Below are 21426 nucleotides of genomic sequence, written 5' to 3'. Positions count from 1 at the left end.
TTCCTGCTTCCCTGGCAGTGGTACACTGTCAAGTGTTCTCTGGAGGGTCTTCCTTCCCCTTCCAGCTTCTGCACGCCAAGCCCGCATACTTCTCTCTCTGGTCTCTACAATTGCCTGAGACATCATGCACAGCCACAGTAGCAACCTGACCACCTGGGTCATGCAGACACTGGTATTTATGAATGGGCTCACTTTGACTTCACCCTTCACACCCACAAACCCACACGTACTTGCAAATCACATGTAAGCAGAACACGTATCTCAAGTTAACATAATCCCAAGTATTTGATGCCACTCAACACATACACCCACCCACCCACCCTTGGTAGAATAGTCACCAAAAGACTAAAGATGGGGGGCTGGAAGGACGGCTCAGGGTGCTTGATTGCAAAATACTAAAAAATAGTTAACACCTAGGTAATTTGTTGTCCTGCATCTAAATCCACAACCATAAACACACAATACCATATAAATAGTTATCTAAAAGCACAAAAAAAATACCCTGGTTAAACACATAGTACTCAGTTCAATTGTCTTGAAGAATGTATGGCAACCAGTGTTTCTATATTTACAATGGTATTTCCTCCAGTCACCAACAAAAATTAGTTTGACACTACGTGGAAAATTCATGAGCATCTATATCAACACAATAATTACCAAAGGGTAAATTCATTTTTACAAGAACATGAAATTAAAAGGATAGCTTGATGTGGGGGTCCTATGGAGGAAAACTAGAGTGAATGACTCAAGGAAGGAGCAGCCTGAGAGCAAGAGCAGATGTGCCTCTGTGAGAAGAGTGGGCAGCTCCCGCCCTTCAGTCAGATCCCTCTGAAAGGTGTTGAGGGTTAAACACACAGAGACCATGAAAGACAGAAGGAAATCAAGTTCATCATGACTGACTAGGAGACCTGTACTACCTGACTCCATCAGGCTCCCATCAGAACATCTATGCTCCAAGAACTGGATGCTGTCACCCAAGACAATTCTTCCTCATCCAAGGTGGCTCAGGGAAGCCAAAAGGCTGAAGACCTCTATTAGTGCATTTAACAGCAATCAATGTATTGGGCACAAGACCACTACTTATGACTTTAAATCATTATCATGTACATGACTGAAAGAAATCTGAGTATTTTAAAAGATTTGATAATCCTAAGAATTACAAAATGCAGAGTTTACTGAGCCTGTTAAGAGTGAAAACAGAAAAAGCTTAATAAGAAGCCCAACAAGATTTTAAAGAAGCATTAAAAAGTGTAAACAATGGGGCCTGGGGAGGCGGCTCAGTGAATAAAGCCGCTGCAATGAGAGCACAAGGAGGTATCTGGACTCCCAGGACCACGTAAGATCCAGGCATGGTAGTGAGCTTCTTTAATCCCAGCTCTGGGGAGGTGGAGACAGGAGGATCCCTAGGGCTTGCTGGCTAACTAGTGTGGCCTAACTAGTGAGCTCTCTGTTCAGTGAGAGACCTTGTCTCAAAAAACATGGTTGAAAGCAATTAAAGACGACACTCAACTTTGACCTCTGGCCTCCACACACACAAAAACAGGAATACACACAACAGCACAGTATCCCCTGTACACACGCACACATGCACACACACACACAGTGCGCAAGTCAGCCCAATATACCTGCTTAAGAGTTTCTAGTCAGGTGCATGTGCACACAAGACAGCCTGCTTCTGTGACAGATGAGGAGACAAGCAGTGCTGCAAGAATCCAGCACGCACTCAAAGTAGCATTCTCCTTGAAAGGTGAAAAGAATGGTGAACCCAGGCTGGAGAGATGGCTTGGTGGTTAAAGGTACTTGCCTTTAAAGCCTAATGGTCCACGACTGGGTCCCCAGTACCCATGTAAAGCCAAACTCACAAAGTGAGGCAGGTGTCTGGAGTTTATTTGCTGTGGCAGAAGGCCCTGGCATGCCCATTCTCTCTTCTCTCTCGCTAATAAAAATAAATAACGAATAAATAACTTTTGTTTGTTTTTGAGGCAGGGTCTCACTCTAGCCCAGGCTGACATGGAATTCACTCTCTAGTTGTAGGCTGGCCTTGAACTCACAGCAATCCTTCTACCTCTACCTCCCAAGTGCTGGAATTAAAGGCCACCACTCTGAGCAAATAAAGATTTTTTTTTTAAGCATGGCAAATCAGTTAACCAGAGGACAGCTTCCCTCTCACTGGAGAATGAGTGTGCAGACAGGGAGATTCTAAAGTGTCCTCACTCTGTCTCAGCCAGGTTAACCTGAGTGAGAGCCACATGGCATACTCTCAGAGTGAGAAAGCAGACCTCCAACAAAGGCACACTCAGAGAGCTACACTTTCCCTGAATGTGTTAAACAAGATTGACATAGAACCTTAGTGCTGCCTCAAAGGAAATACATTACCTATAAAATGTTTTGGCAGAATGAGCATTTTCAATTTTTAAGTAGTTGACTGAATTTTGTGTACTATTTAATCACAGTATGAAACATAATAAAATGTACAAGGGGCATCACCTAAAATTCCAAATCCAAAGACAACCTCATTTCCCTTTTCTACTCAGCAGTGCGTGCCTCATGTCATGGTCACCGAGGGAGACAAGGATGGCTGTTACCACCCAGCACCACTCACCCTCATTTTCTGACCAAACTCACACTGTGCTTACATGTATACTTGATGTTCCACATTTGGGAAGCTGTCCCCAGTCCCAGCCCAGAAATGAGTGGTGACCCATTAGAGCCTGTCAGCAAGCTCCCATTCATTTCCCTTGACATTCACTGATATGGGCATTGATGTGTGGGGGGGGCGGGGGCGCTGCTGACCCAGGCATAAGGTAAGAGGGACATCTACCAGGCTTTTAGGAAAAGGTCTGCAATGATACAGAGATATCTATGGGGGGGAGGGGGCTCTCTCTCCTTCTAGGAAACTCAGTCATGGAGACATATAAACTTGGGGTAGTCATCTTGCAATCTGAAGAGGAAGGATATAGCTGCCATCTTCAACCTGGTCCACAATTAAGCATCTCCAAAACATCTCAGAACAGCCAGCGCAGTTTCCCTCACCCAGTGCAGTTTCCTTAGGCTTCCCAGGCTCCACAAACTTGAAGTCTTCATGGCACATTTCTCCTATCCTTACTATCGCAAGGAGCACATATGATCGCTAAGGTCAGCTGGTCTGTTAGACCAACTGCTGAGAAGTTCAAGACGAGTTCCCACCCAGCATAGGAAGTCATACATATGCATTTCCCAAGTTAAATGTCAACCTAATATCTAACAAGCTGAATGGCACAAATTCTGAGATGAATTCAGCAGCTTGCCCTTCTGTGTGCACACACTCCACACTGCGCGTGCATGTGTGTGTGAATGGGGAAGACGAGCAGTGTGGCCCCCAACAAAAACCAGTCATCCCTTCCTCCCTCCTCAGAGCACTGCTCCAAGCTAACAGCTGAAGAAAGGGCAGAGGCGGAGTGGCACACTACATTCTGCTGCCACTAACCAGTGTTGTGAACCTACTCCAGGAAGGAGAAGTACCCTAGGCCTCCAAGAAACCAGACCAGTGCAAAAGACATGCCCTCTAAAGAACAACATAGCTTGCAAAAATTCAAAGAGGTGACCCTAGACATTGAGTGGCTCTTGGCTACAGTCTCTACACAGAGGTAATTTAGCATGGAATGCAGAGACAGCCACAAACCCAATGCCAGCCTGGCATTTAGCTTTGATTCCTCTGTGTGACAGCAGGAAGTGACAGCTGCATTTCAGCAAAGAACCCCTTACTCAGCAGGGCAAAATGGTTTTCAACTTTAGAAGTCTTCTGCTAAGCCATGCCCAGTGGTGTGTGCCTATAATCCTAGGACTGCGTTCTTTTTATCTGCTAGGCCAAGGCAGCAGAGGCTGGAGCTCAAGGCCAGCAAGAACACGCTTCAAAAAGTCATTTGCCAAAATAAAAATATATATGTCTATTAGTATATTTATATATGGAAAAAGCCAAGAGCTTCTTTCTTCTTCTCAACTGAAGTGATGTTTCCAATCTCAGGGACAACTGCTAGCCATACTAGGAAGTCACCTCATAAAAACTGCAGGAAGGAAACAACAGGCATGTTGGAAATAGACATTTGGAACAAGATGTAATAGGTTTTCATTTTTAAAATGACATTTAAATATAAAATATGCCAATAAAATTATAATCTTACTGAAAACCACTTACTCTGGAATTACAACATAATAAATTTATTAAAATGTTATTAAATATTTTACAGCTACACCTTTTGTAACCAACTCCCTGAAGGATGAGTAAGTCGTTGCACTATTTAGCTGGCTTCTAAAAGATGCTCACGCTTTTAGAGGAGGAGTAAGGTGTCCAGCACAGGGTGAGAGCAGAAAGCAGGGAACTGGGTGGATGTGTCTCCCTATTTTTTCAACAGGACACTAAATATTTCACCTCTTCAGCCAAAAGCACCTCCCAGGTAGTCCGGAGGGTAGACAGTCACTTAAAAAAACAGATTGGTGGAAAAAGGAGGAGAGTAGGGACATGGCCCACACTCTGTGACTGAACCTACAGCCCAGGAAGTGGCCTGTTGCGCATGTTCAGGCAGCAAAGGAACTGGAAAAACATACTATCCCTGTTATATAAAGTGCATGCAATTCTGGTATAATGTGGGGTGAGGGGTCGCGATTCACTGTGACTCAGAGCCAACCTAAAAATGACCCAAAAAAGTGAAAACAACTTTGCCAAATAGAAAGAGGGAATAAATGGGCTAGAGAGATGGCTTAGCATGTATGCCTGCAAGGCCAAAGGACCCAGGTTTGATCTCCCAGGACCCATATAAGCCAGACTGTGTCTGGAGTTCATTTACAGTGGCTAGAGGCCCTGGCACACCCATTCATATTAATTCATTCATTCATTCTCTGTCTCTGTCTCTGTCTCTGTCTCTGTCTGTGTGTGTGTGTGTGTGTGTGTGTGTGTGTGTGTGTGTATCTGCCCTTCTCTCTCTCTCAAATATTAAAAAAAACTTTAAAAAAGAGGAAATAATTATTTGGTGACAATGAATTCCCTAAGGCTTTAAGAAAAAGGATTTAAATTTACTTTTAACAGACCATGAATTGTAAACAGCTCCAGCTACACCAAGGTGACATTTTCTAACCTGAGCCAATCCTGAGAGGGAGCCTACAGCTGGCCAGCTTCTGGGCATGCCCACTGGGTTCACACATCAACCAGTAACCATGGCAGTTACTTTGGTTCCTAGGTTGGCCTTGGGACAAATTTTATTAACCCCTTCTTACAGTGTAAACTCCATGATTCAAAATAACATTAGATCTAAAAGATGGTTAACATCTAAATGACCCAAATTATATTTGTTCCACCCATTCTAAGTCAATTATAGGCAAAAATATTTAAACATAAGGTTTCCTTCTACCTCAGGAGATGAACTAGAAGAATGGCTTAATGCTACCTGTTTCCTCCATAATCACAGAGGATGAGAAGAAACCAGAAATCTAAATGAAAGAGGTTCAACTCAAGATACACTGAAGGACACATAATATCTTTATTCAGCTAAAAACTGCCAAGCTTCAAAACCCACAGATTTATCCCAGTGCAGCCATGAGTGGACTGCTTAAGAAACAAACACAGCCCAGGCACATTTAGTATGCCCAAGAAGACAGAAAAGACAAGACAGATCTCCACCTGCACGGAACATACGCTGGGGTTGAAAGGGTTGGACAGAGCCTTTGAGTCATTACAGGTACAACAAGCCTCACAGTCAACATCCCACTGTCTTCCTGTCCCTGTCAAAGACATGTGGGCATGTCCTCCAAAGAAACCACAGACTTTCAAGAAAGGACAGGCAGGTCAATGTACATTGCACAGGTTCACAAGAGACTGGATGGAGCCCAGAAAAAAATGCACCAGGATGTAAGGTCTGCTGCAGTCTTAATGAGTTGGGAGAATGGGCAGGTTACTGAACTTAATGGAGGCAAGCCTCTCAAATAGGACGCAGGGAAGGAACCAGACAAAAAATGGCAAGTATTTCTTATTTCTTCAAATTCCAATTTGTTAACTAGTGGGACGAAAAAGCAGGGTCCTCTGGAGCACAGGCTGAGAGCCCTCCAAGTACATAGTGTGTCCTGGGCTCTGTGCCCTGAGGAGCTGGCATGGGTCTGACATGGTGCTACCAGCTTACCATCAGTGCTCCCCGAGCAGTGTGTCCAGAAGCAGTGACCTGCCACATGATACATCTCAGTCTTCCCTCTGCTCAGCAGGGTCACTTCAGCTCTCAGAAGCTACCAACTGAGGCTGTGTGAGAACACATGTCCCTCAATCTGGACAAAAGAAAGTAGCACATTACACTTAATGTTCTAGCCTCTTAACTCAGACCAGTCTATGACTTTATCACCACCGTCTCCTATTTACAGAGGAGTCCAGACTTGTTCCAAGGCCTCAAAGGGGGTGACACAGCCAGAACCTGATCTTCAACAGCTGGCTCCCACATCTTCCACCTTCAGCCATTTTGCTTACAGCTTCTTTGCCAACTGCACAAGGACTAAACCACAACTTCAGATCTGTTAATGACTATGCACTAAGCAAGCCAGAAGCCCAGGCTTCATGGTGGTGTAAGTCAATATTTCATCTGCAGTCGTGAAATGTTCTCTCTCTCCAAGGGGCCTGAATTATAGCAATCAGCACTCAAATTACCCATTCTTTAGACATCAGTAGATTCCCTTATTTGGCATATTTTTTAAATATCAAAATACTCTCATAAATCATCCATTCCACTACATATAAGGATTCATTTCACAGAATCCTCAAAAGATGCAGTTTCCAGAGATCAAAAAAATTCTTGCCCTCACACAGCACTAGAAAACTGGAGAGAGGAGGGGATTTCTAAAACCTAAATTGTGGAGAGATCAAACTGAGAAGAGAACCTTTTGCCACCCAGCATATCAGAGATTTGCAATCGTCATTGTGGGTTGCCGCTCACAAAACTGGGCCTTTCTCATCTCTGGACAGGTTTAGCTTATGGATGTTGCACATACAACAATCACTAAAATTCCCCAAGCCAAAGGATCTCCAGTTGCTGTGACTGGAGATGAAAGACTAATGCAGACACCACAGAAGGACAAGCTAAGTTTTGTTTTTTCTTTGTTCAAGGTAGGGCCTTACTCTAGCCCAGGTTGACCTGGAATTCACTATGTAGTCTCAGGGTGGCCTTGAACTCACAGTGATCCTCCCACCTCTGCCTCCCAGGGGTGCTGGGATTAAAGGTGTGTGCCACCACGCCCAGCTATACAAAGGTTTATTAGAAAAGAAAGTGAAACCAGTAATCAACCACTGGGATCTCATGAAATTACAAAGTTTTTGTACAGCAAAGGACACTGTGGATAGAGCAGAGAGACAACCTACAGGATGCGAGAAAATCTTTGCCAGCTACGCATCTGACAGAGGATTAATATCCAGAATATACAGAGAACTCAAAAAACAGAACAATAGAAATCATCAAACAACCCAATTAAAAAAAATGGGCTATGAGGGCTGGAGAGATGGCTTAGCGGTTAAGCACTTGCCTATGAAGCCTAGGGACCCCGTTCAAGGCTCAATTCTTGACATTCCATCTCACTCCTATCAGAATGGCTACCATCAAGAAAACAAGTGACAATAAATGTTGGCGAGGATATGGAAAGAGGGGACTCTTCTACACTGTTGGTGGGAATGTAATCTGATACAGTCATTGTGGAAATCAGCGTGAAGGTTCTTGAGACAGCTAAAAATAGATTTACCATATGATCCAGCTATAGCATCCCTAGGCATATATCCTAATGACTCTTCTCACTACCTGAAAGATACTTGCACAACCATGTTTATTGCTGCTCTATTTACAATAGCTAGGAAACAGAACCAGCCTATATGTACCTCCACAGATGAACAGATAATAAAGATGTGGTAGATTTACACAATGGAGTTCTATTCAGTGGCAAAGAAAAATATAATTAGGAAATTTGAAGGGAAATGGATGGATCTGGAAAGGTTTCTACTAAGTGAGGTAACCCAGGCCCAGAGGGCCAAACGTCACATGTTCTCTCTCATATGTGGATCCTAGCTACAAATGTATAGACTTGTGTGTGAACTGGAACCAAAAATAGGTATCATAGGCCAGTAAGCTAGAAAAAGGCTATAAGGGAGGGAAGGACTTAAGGGGATGGTATTGCATACATGTAAGTAGAACAGACTACAGGGAGGGGAAGGGCCTATGGAAGGCTGGGAAAGATATTGTGTAAAAGGGCGGGTGGGCTCAGGGTCAATTAAAATTCAATATATTCTGAATAAGACATGTGAAAACCTACTTTTCTGAATGATGGCACATCAAGAAGCCATATATTGTTACTAGAAAACTTTCCGTGCCAGGGATGGGATACCTTCCAGTGAGTTGTTGGCCACGGAGGTCCCTGATGCCTCCAAAACACTGTAGACTTTTGCCAAGGCCCTTGGTTTCCCTTGAGAAACAGATGGTAAGACCTTATTGCTGAAGACGTCCCATGCCTAAGTGGCAAAGTCACTGAGAAATCAAGCTGGTGCTGAGCAGAAAACTGTTTCCCTATAAACCAGTCAACTGAAAGCTGGAAAAAGCTGCACTGTATACAGTCTTATGGGAGACAGAAGTCATCAGTGGTGAAAACAGTGGACACTGGAAACCTCAAGTTTGGCCAGACAGGCCAAATGACTGAACGAGTGCTATAGTGGCATGTCTGCTCTGGGGGAAACCAACTGCTCTCTAATTGGACTGGAGGCCCGCTCTATGGGAGGGAATATATGCCTGTTACTGAAAACCTAATCAAAAGCCTATGGCAAGGGAGGTCATGAGCCTTAGGAGTATAAAGCCTGCTCTCTAGATAAATGCATATATTACTCTCACCAAATTGTCCTGAAAGTACTACAGTTAATGCTCATATTCATATATTAATGCTACTCTCACTTCTGGTTAGAGAAACTTCTCTTTCACATGGCAATGACCGCTGGGATGAGCCAAAAGGCAAGACAGTGCTGAGAAGAAGGGACAGAGGAGTGCCCAGCACTGAAACATCTCTATCACGCCCTCTAAGGCTCAGGGTCTATTGTGCAAGAGGTGGCAGAAAGAATGTAAGAGCCAAAGGAAGAGTAACACTCCTTACAATGCAACTGTCCAGACAGAAATTGGCCTTGCTATCCATGACCTCACAGTGGCTAGAAATACCTACACAAGACACTCATAATAGGAGAAAAATATGACAATATCAAATTAAAAGAGAGACTAGTGAAGACAGGAAGGGGATATGATGGAGAGCAGAGTTGTGAAGGGAAAACATTGGGAAAGGAGGGAAATATCATAGTTTATTGTCCTTAAATACAGAAGTTGTCAATAATATGTGTGTGTGTGTGTGTGTGTGTGTGTGTGTAAAGAAAAGAAAGTGAAAGCCAAACAGAAAATGAAGGTGAAGCAGAAAGGTTGGGAGGGATCCTGAGGGACAGAGGCCTAGTGACTTGGATTTGACACAAGGGAATGATGCCCTTAGGGATGGAAATGAGTAAATTTGGATTGCTTATTCTGAATGATTCTCGGGGCTTCTAACAGGTTGTTAGAAGGACTGGTTATTTTGTATGGGCCAGCTATCCTCCAGGTAAATCAGGGCTTTCTGGATGTCAGCTCCCTGCCTTAGCTTTCTATACTTGCTCTAAAATCTCTGTGTTCCTTGGTTCTGTCTATAAGACCATACAAATTCCTGCTTTCTTTGGGGGGGGGGAGCTGACTAGTGCCTACAAAAAAGGGGTGACTTTATTTGTAATCCCTATGACTGACTGGGATGAGACTGAACTGAATACGAACCAACCCCAACACTAGGAGGTTGATTTTCTAGTAAATGGCACTTCCCCAGGGAGATGTTAAGTACAAAAGCACTATCAATCCTCAGTAAGGGATAAGCTCCACGAAAAGAAAGGAAGGAGGGTGGAGATGACTCAGTGGTTAAAGGTGCTTGTCTGCAAAATGCTGGGGGGGGGGGGGGAGGTGTCAACTCCCCAGTAAGCTCAAAGTGGCATAAGTGGAGAATGTTTGCAGTATCAAGAGGCCCTGATGTGCCCATACTTACTTTCTCTCTCTCTTTCTCCAGTGAATATTTTTAAAAGACAAAATAGGGGCTGGAGAGATGGCTTAGCAGTTCAGTGCTTGCCTGTGAAGCCTAAGGACCCCGGTTCGAGGCTCAGTTCCCCAGGTCCCATGTTAGCCAGATGCACAAGGGGGCGCAGGCGTCTGGAGTTCGTTTGCAGAGGCTGGAAGCCCTGGCGCGCCCAATCTCTCTCTCTCCCTCTATCTGTCTTTCTCTCTGTGTCTGTCGCTCTCAAATGAATTAATAAAAAAAGTTTTTAAAAAAAGGAAAAAATAGCCCTATATAGACTGAGATAGGAGGATCACCACGAGTTTGAGGCCAACCTGGGCTACAAAGTACATTCCAGGTCAGCCTGGGCTAGATTAAGACCCTCTCTCAAAAAAGGGGGGAATATAAATAATAAAAACCCTCCAGGGCTGGAGAGATGGCTTAGTGGTTAAAGTGTTTACCTGCAAAGCCAAAGGACGTAGGTTCAATTTCCCAGGACCCACATAAGCCAGATGCATAAGGTGACACGTGCATCTGGAGTTTGTTTGCAGTGGCTGGAGGACTTGGTGCACCCCTTCTCTCAGTCTCTCTCTCTCTCAAATAAATAATAAAATATATATATTTAAAAACCCTCCAAGTTTCAAGTACCCTGGAGGAGTCTACACAGCAATTCAGCAACAGATTTTAGCACCCTAAATCTCAACCATAATTTTTAGAAAGTAACAAGGGGGGGCAGGCTTTCAAAGAGTAACAGAATTTAAAAGACGTCTATAAACACCACAGTCCCTTGAGTAAATCATCTTCTGGTGTTCCCCTGTACCTTCTCCCCACAACACTTCAGATCACACATATCCAACCAACAACTAGGCTTGCCTCCAAATTCAAAATAGGCTGTAGTTTTAATTCACTGCTAACTTCAATGGTATAGGAGGGAAATTTACATCCCAGCTTCTGATCTTTACAGCACACTGTAAAAACAGAACTACGTATGAAATGAAAGTCCATCAAAACAGTAAGGATGTTCTAAAATAACTATAGCTCTTAAAGAGAAATTACACTATATTCACCATCAGAAAGTGACAGACACACAACCCATTCTTTAAGCCTAGAAATTACTTCTATGCACAAACCTCTAAAAGCCCTAGAACTGAGAGGAAATCCCGTTTGTGTTCTCATGAAGACATTAAAAAAAATTTTTAACTCACTTTCGGAAATATCCAGGATACTCAATAACAAAACCACAAAAAAAGGGATACAATAAATTAACGTCATTAAAAGTAGCATATTTTTGTTATGATACTTGACTTTAATGGGTTACTTCTATCTGCAAATTTCTACCCCCCAGATATAGCTTTCTCCAGTACCAACTCATGCCTGGCCAGGAAATCACGAGGCTGCACTGTTTAAACACCACCCGGGTGCTACTTGGCCACTTCCTAAGTGACTGGGCACTTCACCCACTGATTACCTGTGTCAAAACAGACAACTGTGGCTGGGTCCCCTTCAGGGCCTCTGAAGCAACCTCTCATGTGCTGTTGCTGCCGCTGCTGCGTGGCCTTTTATAGTGGAGGCATGTGATGAGTGTGTCTGCACCAGCTGTTCCTAATTACCTCTCAGGCTGGGGCGAATGACTCAGCAACGCAAACTTTCTGAAACAGTCGCTCTACCTTGTTGTCCAAACCAGCATGCTGAACAATGGGAAGCCACTTGACAGATCCACAGGTTCAACCACGCAGGGTGCATTCCCAACACCAAAGCCACCCTACTCCAAGCTGACTCATCAGCAGCCTTCTTTCCCCTGGGCTTCCTGAAGATGTCCAAAGGCAGAAGTAGCAATCGCCATTCAAGCCCAGCCCAGCCCAGCCCAGCCCTTGCACCACGACCCAAACGCCAGGAAGAATGGGCCTTACCGCCGCCTCGCCTCTTCCCATTTCTCTGCTAGCTAGAGTCGGTGCGAAGCGCTCTCGGGGGCTCGGCCACCAAACCCATCCGGGGTGCTTTCAAGGCAAAGCCGGCGGGATGGCACGGAGTGTTCAATTCCATGAACAAAAAAGAGCCAGCCGAGCAGGAGGCTTCCTTCCTCCGCGAGCCGACAGCGCTGTGACAGCATACTCCCCCCAAAGATCCTGCATCCTGCAAAACAGTCTTTGTTCTCCCGGGCGTGACGTCGGAGCTTGTTTTCACACACACACGCACACACACACGCACGCACGCACGTTCTTCCACAATTACTATTACGCTCCACCTTGAGTCGGCGCAGAGGGCTCGGCGACACGAAAAGCATCCCGCACGACTCTCTCGGAGACACGCGGCTGGCCCGGGGAAAGCCACCGCGCCGGCTCCACGTTCCACCGGCACAAAGCCGGTGCGTGTGCACCGTGCACAGCCGCCCTCGCCGAAATGTGTGTCCACTGCCAACGAGTGGGCACAACACTGCAACAAAGGGAACTGCTGGGGCCGGGGTCCTCTTCCCCCGCCTCCACCGAGCCAAGCGTCCGCTCAACCCAGCCCGGCAGCGTCGGGATGCTCCGCTCCGGGGCCGGCCGCAGGCGCGCAGGCCGGCGGGGCGCACGGAGGACGGAGGGCGGGCCCAGCGCGCGGGGTCCCGGGCAAAGTCCGGCGCGGCGACGGGTAAACAACAGCGTGGGGCCGTCCCGCCTCCCCTTTCCGCCCACCGGGCCGCCTGGCGCGGGCCCCGCCACACGCCCCCGAGGAGCAGCAGCCGCCCCCGAGTCCCCTACGACCCGCCCTCCCGCCGAGATCTACCCCTCCCCAACGCCGCGAGGGAGGGAGGGACCCACGGGCTGTACCGCCGACCACTCACCGGAGCCGAGGCGAGGCGCGGCGCGGCCCGACTGCAGGCAGCAAGCGGCGGCGGGCGGCGCGGGCAGCGGTCAGGTGACTCACTCCTTCTACGCCGAGTCCCAGCGGCCAGCCGGCTCCGCCCCTCGCGGCCGTAGCCGCGCAGAAGCCACGCCCACCGGAGAGCCCGCCCCCCATCTGTAGGCCACGCCCTCGTCGCGCTGAGCTCTGCTGCCGCGCAGAAGCCCCGCCCACCTGAGGGCCCGCCCCCCCGCTGTCGGCCACGCCCCTCGTCGCGCTGAGCTCTGCCGCCGCCAGCGCAGAAGCCCCGCCCACCTGAGAGCCCGCCCCCCCAGCTGTCGGCCACGCCCCTCGCAGCGCGACGCTCTGCGGCGGCTGCTGACGCAGAAGCCCCGCCCCCGAGGTGCGCCAGTGGAGGGTTGCTTGCGGAAAGCCCTGCTTTGCGAGCTCCTTGGACTGCCTTTCTCAGGCGTTTGAAAGGTGTCCCGGCTTGCAGGGCAGAAACTTTTAGGAACTTTCGGGGAGGGAGTTGCTGCCCAAATGACTCCAGAGAAAGCCACAAGAAGTGTGACCTAGAGTAGGCTTGGCTCAGTATCATCTCGCTAAATGTGCATGATTCCTGAATCAAATCCCTTTGCTTCTGGTGCTCAGAAGACCCAGCTTTGGGGACTTAACCCAGTGCCCTTCTTGCTAGCCGGAGCAATCTTTCCTTAGGTCTTTATGCAGATTGGCTCTGGGCTCACCCAGTTCACCGAGGGCCCAATGCATTGTGTTGGGTTGCACGCCCCCGGAATGCGGTGGAAAGTTATCTGGACGACAGCTTCGTGAACAGGTGTTCTGTTCCCTAGGCTGTGGCTGCCTGGAAACCTGGAACCAGGTTCAGCACCCCAGTGGTGTCCAAGAGGCTTATCTCAAACCCTCCGCATGCCTTCATCCTCTGATGCTCTTTCCGGTGTTGATCCGACTGCCCATCTTTTAGTTACTTTCTCCGGAGTTCACAGCATTGTCTGGGCAGACCCGTGCACTTGGCACAGCTATCAACCTGGAGAAAGAGCAGTCTGTAGTGGCCACCCTGATGAGAGATCCGGGAAAGGTAGCACCACCCCGAGGCCCATAGTCTTGTGTGAGGGGATTTTTGAGTTCGAATGGAGAAAAGGTAGTGGCTGAACACCAGAAGACAGCCGTGGGGCGCCCAGAGCCAAAAAACGAACATTCTATCAAGATGACAAAGGTCACTAATGTTATCACATTTATATCTAAAGCGCAATGGGCGGGGGAATGTTTCTATCTCTTCTGGAGGGAGTGGTAACAGTTCAGACACCACATCTTCATTGAGAAGACTGGGGTTCAGTCTGCAGAGGATTCAGAGCTGGCTTTCCCGTCTGCCTGAGGGTATGGTGCAGGTGAGAAATAAGGAGAGGACCCTTGAGTATAAGTCAGGGAAGAAGATGAGGGCTCTGATACACACGTGTGGGCTCTGTGACAATGGAGTGTTATTCTTCCTTCTTCCCACTTCAGTGCAGCTTTTGCTTTTTCCTAACAAGTGGATATACACAACCTCCCCTTTGGAAGGACTGCTTCTCTCCTTTAGATAATGGTGAGGATATTTTCCTAGCCTGAGAATGATGACATATACTCTAGTTATTTATTTGAAAAGCTCTTACCAAGGCATAAGACACTGAGAATATGAAGGCCGTGAGTAGTAGCTCAGATGTCAGAAAGACTCTTTCACGTTATTAAATGCAGATTTGTGCACTTTGCCTGCCTGAGATTCTAACTGCATGGGACTGAGTGGAACTCAAGGATCTGCCTTCGGAACATAGGTGCAGATGGTCCTCGGGTCACAGCTGAGAAGCACGAAGAACTTACCGACTGTCACATAGCAGAGACAGAAGGAAAAATGAATCAAAACTGATGCAGAACCAAGTCAAAGAGAAGGAAGGAGGAGGACATCCTGCTATTGGTCTGAAGCTAGACTCTGGACTTTATCCCCTAGGCTGAGGAGAAATCTGTAGATCATGTGATTATTTCAATGCATTGTAAAGTTGAGAGGAATGGGAGGGGGCAGAATGCAGCATGAATGAATGAATGAATGAATGAATGAAGGGTGATGCAGTAAATTTACAAATTAGTAAATTATGTGACAGTTTTAATTTTCAGTATCCTTTGCCTTGAAAAAGAATTTGCAATACCTTTCTTTTAAAGCCTGACTACCAGTACAAGAAAGCCACATGTAGTTCTGACTCAGCCTTCTGCACTTCCTGAGTTAGCATTGCATTAACTGCCATGCCAACAAAATTGTGACATTTTCCTCAATTGCAGATGCACCATGCTTCAAAATTTCTTCCACCTTGTTGAACATGTGAAAGTACAAGGTACACTATGCTTCTCTCAAAGGTTATTTAATTTGTCACCTATTAAAAATATCAGCTTCAGGATCTTTTGCAATATTCTATTATTTAAATATGTGTGTGTGTATATATGAATGATATATCAATAGAAAAGATAGCTCAAAATTATCTTTGATTCTAGTGAGATATAGTTCTCTTCCCAATTTCTTTTTTTTTTTTTAATTTTTATTTTATTTATTTATTTGAGAGAGAGAAAATGGGAGCACCAGGGCCTCTTACCCTGAGAAAAACTCAAGATGCATGTGCCACCTTGTGCATCTGGCTTACGTGGGTCCTGGGGAATAGAACTTGGGTCCTTTGGCTTTGCAGGCAAGTGTCTTAACCACTAAGCTATCTCTCTAGCCCTCTCTTCCCAATTTCTAATGGGGAAGAAAAAAATCTTTAAGTTCAATTTCAACTACCATTGATAATAGCTTGAAATTGGGAACATCGGTCTGATGTCACATGGTAAGGATTTTGTGCTGCTCTTTCATACTGATTTTTAATTGGTGCTTCTTTGTCACATAATTTTGTTTTTGTGCACTAGTCCCTAGGAAGACTTATCCATAAAGCAGGTGTATCCAGGAACATCCCAGTCTCTTGATTAACTTATGCGCAATGGCTATGAAAAGTGATAGCAAAGTTTTCTGCTGTGAGCAATGCCTGTAAGTATTACATCCTATTCACTAGGCATTTGTGTTTGTGTGTGTGTGTATGTGTGTGTGTGTGTGTATTGTCACATTTGTTCCAAAAATAACACTCTTTTCAAAGACTCTTTTGAGACATTATGCTGATTTTTGTCACAGAGATAATATTGCATTATTAAATTAACTCTTAAAATGGTTTAAATAACTCTAAGACACAAGCCAAGGAGAGATTTTTGAAGAAAGCTGGAATATCCACCATCATTTTCTCTTCCAGTGGTATTGCTTTGCCTGGCTCTGAAAAAAAAAATGAGAACCAAATGCTATCAATAGATGCACATGATGGCTGCAGAAAACAACATAACACATACACCCTATATGAAGCAATAAGTAGGTGCCTCCCTCTTTCTCTTTCTAACCTCACGGAAAGTCTATAGTTCCACAGTGGCTACCCACCAGTGTGCAGCTATGGAGTCTCTTTTCCTCAAATGCCACACTAAACCCTATACATCCTATACCCCTGAGTCTCCCCAGAACTTCCTTCACAACCTCTCCTCTGCAGATTCATTCAGCAAAATGTGGGGAACAGAACCAAGACTGTACCCTGAAGGTAGGGGGAGTCCAAGATGAAACACCCTGCTCCTACTTGGAACTCTGCCACGTAACAATTCCCTTGCAAGTGCTTGTGGATGGAAGTCATAGCACCCTGCCCCTCATTTGGAAGTTTCCTTGTGAAAAATGGACATGTTTTATTTCCAGGTAATGAACGACTTCTGGAGAACTATGTTGATCTGATAACTGACATGACAGAGAAGGTGAAGGGAGCACACAGCCTCTGACCTTAGAAGCACACAAAATGTGGTGAAGAGAAAAGGCCGAATCCAGGTTGCTAATACAGCCCTATAATCCCAGCACCCAGTCAACTGAATTTAAAGACAGCCTGAGCAATATAACCTAACCCCATCTCTGATTTAAAAAAAAAAGGAATATAAAATAGATATTCATTTATGACAGAAAAGGGGAAAAGCTGGAACATAAAAACTCCATGGGAAAAGAGCCAAATCTATGAACAAGGTGTTACAAACACACCAGATTTAATAATAACCAAAGTGGCTCACATACAGAAAACTTCCACTTCTCAAAACCAGGTGAAGGTTGGCATGGACTAAAGGTAATCAATTTTTTTTTTTTTTTTTTTTTTTTTTACCTGCCACCACTTCCTCCATCATCTTGAAACTTGCCATGTGACCATGTGGCTAAAATAGTGCCAAAGGACTCATCACTGGCCCTAGCCTTTTAGGAGGGTGGCGGCTTTCATCTCCTTTATATTGAAATGTTCTCCCTGAGGACATTCCAAAGCCAGCATGGGGGAACATGTCACCTCTTCATTCTAGTCCCAGCAAATCCAACAGATAGTAGCACCAAATGTCCCAGTCACTGAGTGTGTCAACATGATGGCTTTTGTTCTCTGGTCTGGTCAAGTTTATTCAAAAGAAATTGGGACTGAGATGATGGCTCAGTGGCTAAAGTGTTTCCCATGCAAACTGGAGGACCTGAGTTTGGATCCACAGTACATGTAAAATGCCTGGTGTGGTAGTACACTCCTGTAATCCCAGCACTGCAGAGGCAGAGACAGGAAGATCCCTAGGGTTAATCTTGCAGGACGGATAAACTCTGATTCACTGTGAGACCCTGTAGCAAAAACGTAAGGCAGAAAACAACTGAGAAGACACCCAGACACCCAACGCAGATCTCTGGCTTTCACGTGCATATGCACACCCACATGCACAATGCAAGTATACATATACACATGCACATTACACATACTTACACGCAAGGAAACAAAACCTTAAAGCTGAAACCAGCCAACTCAGAGCATTATGAATTGATGAAATGATCTTTATTGTAAGTCACTGTTTTGACAGTGGTGTGATACAGCAACAGAGAGCCAAAATAGAGGCCAAATGAGAAATCCAGTGATATGATAGAACATGAGGATACAAGAACACAACCCAAGTGGTCAGGGCTAGGAGGAAAATTCACAACTGAAATTATGCAGCACACACTGCTCAATTCCCCACCCACCCGCATCTAGCTCCTTGATCAGAGACATTGAAGACTTTCCTGAATGTTTACAAAGTCACTGTGCCCAGAAGTTACTTTTACTCTGTTGAACACACATATCTATGCATTTTTTTATTTTTGACTTACTGTGTTATGGTGTATGCACACACGTGTGCAGATGTACAGGGTGTCCTATGCACACATTGTGGACACCAGAAGAAAATATGGGTATCTTCCTCTGTTGCTCTTCTACCTTATTTTTCTTGAGGCAAGTCTCTCAGTGGAGCTATGCTGATATATCTTTTTTATTATTTTGGTTGTCGTTTTGTTTCCTAAGGTCAGACTGGTTGGCCAGCAGGCTCCAGGGGTTCTCTAGCCTCTGCTCTCCTCAGTACTGGGGTTACAGGCATGTGTGGCCATGCCCACCCTTTTTCATGGGCACTGGGGATTGAATTCAGGTCCTCATGCTTGGTGAAGCAAGCACTCTTACTTAACCATCTTCCTTGCTCCTCATCTTTGAATAGTGAAGTAGATGATTTGTCATTCTCTATAAGCTAATGCTAGACAGTGTTATATCATGGGCTGGTAAGTACTTGGAGCTAGAAAGTGAAGCCTTTAAGGTCTTGGATGTGACCTGATTGCTCTTTCTCCTCGCCACAAGATGACTGAGGAAGAGAGAGTAGATTTGAAGCCAGAAAGATGGCATATACAAGGCCACAAACCTCAGTGTGACCAGTCCTTCAGCCTGCAGAAAAGTTCTTAGATGTCATGATTCTGGGAGTCAGGGTGTTTGTACAAGGTGTAGCACATGCATATGGAACTTTCAGCATGTGCCAAGGACCGAAAACCCAGCTTAATTTTTCCACTGCAGGTTATTCTATTTGTTGATGTTTACATAAAATGGTAGCATGGAGCTGCTGATCTATGCTTTAAGTTCATGTAAGTATTAAAGTCTACTCTTAATATATTTTAAGTGTATCAGCTGGGAATAAATATGACCAAACTCTCTTATATGTATGTATGAAAGTGTAATTGTGGGGGCTGAACAGATGGCTCATCAGTTCAAGATACTTGCTTGCAAAGTCTGATGTCCTGGGTTTGATTCCCCAGTACCCACATCAACCCAGATGCACAAAAGTGGCACATACATCTGGAGTTTGTTTGCAGTGACAGGAGACCCTGACATGCCTCCTCCCCCTCCCCATGTGTGTGTGTATGTGTCTGTCTGTCTCTCTCGCAAGAAAATAAATAAAAATAAAACTTTTTAAGAGAGGAAATATAATCATGAAACCTGCTGCTTTTCATGTACACTCATTTAACAGGGCAAAACAAAAATGTTCCCATGTAATTATTTTTTTTTTTGTAAAGCTGGAACATCCTGTACAGGATATGCCTTAACACTCAGTCTTACTTAACATCTAGCGTATACTGTTTCATTAGAGTAGCAGTTCCCGGTGGAGAGACACTGGTATTGCTAAGGATGGGGCATTGATAAGTGTACTGGCATTGAGTGTGTATTGGCCAGACGTAGTACTGAGCACCCCACAATATACTGGAAAGTACTCACGAAAAACCACTTAGTCAATAAGTGTCCCTCATGATTCATTCTCGAAAAGGATCATCTGGCCCACGGTGTTGACAGTGCCAATGTTAAGAACCTCTGACCTACAGTTACTCAGGCCCCAAGGATGAGAAATGAGTATACAGAACAAAGGCAAGAAGGAAATACAATTAAATGAAGCCAGAAGTATATTTCCTTAAAAAATTTGTGTATACAGGTAAAAAAAAAAAAAAATGTCGCTGTAGTTTGGGCTGGAGTGGCCACGGTGAAAGTAAGAAGTGCTGAACTCCTAGACAAGGAAATATGTTAGGCATAGTCTGTGGTGCCATCACAGCAGCCCACTCAATGGACCTACACTGTGTATAGGAAATACATTAGAAAGACCATGATTGGCCTCTGAGATTTAAAAGCCGTAAAATAAGGTCTGTGGTGGCACAGGAGAAACACACAAATATCATGAAGACATGGAGCAGCTGACGTAGCTGGAGGTACTGAGTTGGTATGGCTGGCTATGCAAGATTGCCTCTCTATCCCTCTCTACCCTGACCTGTGTCCTGAGGGGCAAGCCTCTTCGATGCAACCATGGGTCCCTGGAACCTTCACTTGTACTTGTCTATGGATAACAGCCTGTGCCATTAGCAGCTTAATTTCTGTGCTGTAATGTGGTGGGTTGGCTGTGGCTATATTCCTTTCCTAGGCCACCTCACCCAGAGCCGCAGCCCAATCAGCATCACTTGAAGGGTGGTGGCACGTCTCACTTTGGCTATTTCCCACCACTGCTCCTTGCTGGGTTCATATCCTCATCCTTGTAAGTGGTCTCATCTGTTTCCTACCAGTTAGTTGCCTGACTGATTCATCAGGTCTAAGTTGGGTATGAGCAGAGTGAATCTATTAACACATCTAAATAAGGAAGATAACTACAGGAAAGAGAAGCTAACTACTGAAATCCAAAAGGGGAGAGCCAGAGAGACAATCAGGGGCAATCCAGCCTGTGTATCACACACAGTTGAAGGTGCACAGCCACAGATACAGAACTGGACTCTGGGGCAGTTACCTGGGAGTGCAGCCTCCATGGTTTAGACCATCTGGACCTTAGCTATCAAAGTCATTCTACACGTTCCTTTGCTTCTCTTTGTGTTATTTATTTATCTATTCTTTGAGGCAAGCCCAATAGACTGTCCTTTTTTTAATGCAAGACAGATCGAGAGAGTGCGCGAATTGGCACATCAGGGCCTCCAGCCACCTCAATCGAACTCCAGATGCATGTGCCCCCTTGTGCACATGTGCAACCTTGCATGCTTGCGTCACTTTGTTTATGTGGGACTTGGAGAGTCAAACATGAGTCCTTAGGCCTTACAGGCAAGCACCTTTACCACTAAGGCATCTCTCCAGCCCTATGGGTTTTTTGTTTTGTTTTGTTTTGTTTTTATTTATTTGAGAGAAAGAGAGGGAGGTAGATAAGAGAGAGAGAATGGACACACCAGGGCCTCTAGCCAATGCAAACAAAATCTAGATGTATGTGCCATCCTGTGCATCTGGCTTATGTGGATAATGGGGAAGCGAACTTGGGTCCTTAGGCTTCATAGGCAAGTGCCTTAACTGCTAAGCCAACTTACCAGCCCTCTTTATATTCTTTAAATTTTTAGTTAGTTATTTCAGGGGGAAAGAGTGTGTATGCTTTGTGTGTGTGTGTGTGTGTGTGTGTGTGCATGCCAGAGCCTCATGCCATTGCAAATGAACTCTGGATGCATACAACATTTTGTGCAGCTAGCTTTATATGGGTCTTGGTGAATCAAACCCAGGCTAGTAGGCTTTGCAAGCAAGCACCTTCAATCACAGAGCCATCTTCCCA

At 45.4% G+C, this 21426-nt stretch overlaps 1 protein-coding gene across 3 annotated transcripts in view; it reads right to left on the bottom strand.

The window, feature by feature from the left end:
- Bach1 (BTB domain and CNC homolog 1) overlaps window positions 1-12972 on the bottom strand; it is a 42778-nt gene extending 29806 nt beyond the window's left edge. The window contains exon 1 of one of the 3 annotated variants that reach the window (XM_045149809.1): window positions 12917-12972. The gene's annotated coding sequence lies outside the window, so the exon portion shown is untranslated. Of the gene's footprint in view, window positions 1-12002; window positions 12242-12337; window positions 12484-12916 lie in introns of those variants that run through there. The other 2 variants (XM_045149810.1, XM_004654398.2) reach the window with 2 other exon arrangements.
- Between the last annotated feature and the right edge of the window lie 8454 nt (window positions 12973-21426).

Source organism: Jaculus jaculus, chromosome 5 (assembly GCF_020740685.1).
Source record: "Jaculus jaculus isolate mJacJac1 chromosome 5, mJacJac1.mat.Y.cur, whole genome shotgun sequence".
NCBI lineage: Eukaryota > Metazoa > Chordata > Mammalia > Rodentia > Dipodidae > Jaculus > Jaculus jaculus.
Note: the sequence above shows the minus strand (reverse complement) of the source record. Positions and strands in the feature narration are given on the sequence as shown.